The sequence below is a fragment of the Lepeophtheirus salmonis genome, chromosome 14 (genome assembly GCF_016086655.4).
Source record: "Lepeophtheirus salmonis chromosome 14, UVic_Lsal_1.4, whole genome shotgun sequence".
Taxonomy (NCBI): Eukaryota; Metazoa; Arthropoda; class Copepoda; order Siphonostomatoida; family Caligidae; genus Lepeophtheirus; species Lepeophtheirus salmonis.
The window spans coordinates 22,537,013-22,540,388 of NC_052144.2; positions in this window are offsets into that span (position 1 = coordinate 22,537,013).

The window sequence follows — 3,376 nt, forward strand, 5'->3', positions numbered from 1 at the left end:
AAGCTTCAAATTGCAATATTTCTTTGCTCAAACGCCTTTATAGGTCCTCAAAGTGCTATATTTGATGATTAAAAGATGAATTTCTAGTAAAATTCCGTAAATTTGGAGTTTTTTCGAAAAATATGGTCATTTTAAGCCATAAAATTGGGAGTTTTTTTCGAAAAATATGGTCATTTTAAGCCATATTTGACTTGAATTTCATGAAAAAGCTTCAAATTGCGATATTTCTTTGCTCAAACGCCTTTATAGGTCCTCAAAGTGCTATATTTGATGATTAAAAGATGAATTTGTAATAAAATACACGAAATTTGGAGTTTTTCGAAAATATGGTCATTTTAAGCCATATTTGACTTGAATTTCATGAAAAAGCTTCAAATTGCGATATTTCTTTGCTCAAACGCCTTTATAGGTCCTCAAAGTGCTATATTTGATGATTAAAAGATGAATTTGTAATAAAATAGACGAAATTTGGAGTTTTTTCGAAAAATATGGTCATTTTAAGCCATATTTGACTTGAATTTGAAAAAGCTTCAAATTGCGATATTTCTTTGCTCAAACGCCTTTATAGGTCCTCAAAGTGCTATATTTGATGATTAAAAGATGAATTTGTAATAAAATAGACGAAATTTGGAGTTTTTTCGAAAAATATGGTCATTTTAAGCCATATTTGACTTGAATTTCATGAAAAAAGCTTCAAATTGCGATATTTCTTTGCTCAAACGCCTTTATAGGTCCTCAAAGTGCTATATTTGATGATTAAAAGATGAATTTGTAATAAAATAGACGAAATTTGGAGTTTTTCGAGAAATATGGTCATTTTAAGCCATATTTGACTTGAATTTCATGAAAAAAGCTTCAAATTGCGATATTTCTTTGCTCAAACGCCTTTATAGGTCCTCAAAGTGCTATATTTGATGATTAAAAGATGAATTTGTAATAAAATAGACGAAATTTGAGTTTTTTCGAGAAATATGGTCATTTTAAGCCATATTTGACTTGAATTTCATGAAAAAAGCTTCAAATTGCGATATTTCTTTGCTCAAACGCCTTTATAGGTCCTCAAAGTGCTATATTTGATGATTAAAAGATGAATTTGTAATAAAATACACGAAATTTGGAGTTTTTTCGAGAAATATGGTCATTTTAAGCCATATTTGACTTGAATTTCATGAAAAAAGCTTCAAATTGCGATATTTCTTTGCTCAAACGCCTTTATAGGTCCTCAAAGTGCTATATTTGATGATTAAAAGATGAATTTGTAATAAAATAGACGAAATTGGGAGTTTTTTCGAAAATATGGTCATTTTAAGCCATATTTGACTTGAATTTCATGAAAAAAGCTTCAAATTGCGATATTTCTTTGCTCAAACGCCTTTATAGGTCCTCAAAGTGCTATATTTGATGATTAAAAGATGAATTTGTAATAAAATAGACGAAATTTTGAGTTTTTTCGAAAATTATGGTCATTTTAAGCCATATTTGACTTGAATTTCATGAAAAAAGCTTCAAATTGCGATATTTCTTTGCTCAAACGCCTTTATAGGTCCTCAAAGTGCTATATTTGATGATTAAAAGATGAATTTGTAATAAAATAGACGAAATTTGGAGTTTTTTCGAAAAAAATATGGTCATTTTAAGCCATATTTGACTTGAATTTCATGAAAAAAGCTTCAAATTGCGATATTTCCTGTTTCAAACGCCTTTATAGGTCCTCAATCTATTATTCAGTTCAATTAAACTAATTTTATCAGATTCTTCTTTCGCAGTTTCTTGGATAATTGTGATATCGAAAGAACGTTCTTCAATTGAAAGATTATTGTAGCTGGTACAAGATTTTTTTTTATAGACCGACCTTACTATGAACCCACCGATTTAGTAAAATGTAACATTGAGAGCGTTATCTTCGTTTGCAAATCCAATTTCTGTGTTACATAGTTTGTTGCTTACGTGAGAAGCAAAATTTAAGTCTCCTTCACATGCCAATTCATTGGTTTCCTCAAACTTTGTTATTGAAACTTTGATATATTCAAAAAAAGCTCACAAGGAAAGAGCTTTTTCTGATTGTAGAAGTTGTCTTATTGAGATGTATCAGTTTGCCTCTGCCATCATTCGATATCTTCCAAATCTTGTTTCAATGTTATACGATTGGGATTTTCCGGTGAATACAAAATCAAATCCCATTCATTTATCAAAGAAGTTGCCAAGGATTAAATTTCTTTGCTTGCAAGACGCATTGAGTAGAAAGTTTGATGTGTCATTGAAAATTAATATTTCTCTTTTTTGTTCTCCGTTTCCCAATCATACAAGAAAGTGCAAAATTCTTTAAGAAAAATGACTGTTGAAAAATTACCTCCATATATTCCTTCTCTTGTAGAATCTGAAAGTCTTGTGGCAGCACTTAATTATTTGACATTCAACTGGTTCCACCATTCCCTAATAAGGGGTAAAAAAAGTACATTTTGTCGAAAATAAGGGTAGCTGTGATGTATATACCGCTGTCACATGATGAATGTACTCTCATGGAATTCTGCATTGGATAATTCCATAGATGTTTTTTCTAATGCTGTAGGTGCGAGACATTTCTCTATTAGTAGTCGAGCAATTTTGGTCTTTTTCGAAATTTCAATATTATATAGTTATCCCATATAGAGAACTTATGTGTTCCCATGTTCTTAGAGCAGAACTGAAGCTAAATAATTATTCCAGCAAGAAAACTTCGTGAGAAGAATGTTTTTAATAGACATAAATGCCAGGTGTATTATGATTATTGACTCCAGATGCCAAAACATGAAATCCAATTACTTTAAGTTCACTGGTCATTGTATCAACTATTCTTTAGTAAATTCTATAGTTTTATAGTAAATTTCCTATAAAATAACTTATCATACCAAAGAAAACTGTCTGTGCCAGTTTATTTTCACTCAAACCGGTTACTTTTCCTCTCAATACTCGATTCTTTGAGTGCAATAAACTTAATCGAGAAGGAGGATAAAAACATAGTCTTCATGATTCAAGTAAACTTTGATATATGCATCAAATCCAGTTCCAACTTTTAAAGGCTGCATTCATTGGTTAAGCGTTCTTAGAGATGGGGAAATCAAAAATGGCTTATTAACTAGAGCTCTGTAGCACTCAGAAGAATTTTTCTTGAGAACTGCCAATAAACCTTATAAACTCATTGAATATTTTCAAGCTCCAAAAACCAAATTGAATTGTTCAATTGCAAATTTTAACGACTTAAATTTTCTTATCATGCCAATACTAAAATATTTTTTTCTGAAATAAAGGAAGAAAAAACGTGATTTTCAACTACATCGTTCTTGAATAACTTAGTGAATCGAGACAAAATGGGCACGACAAATACAGATAGTACTCG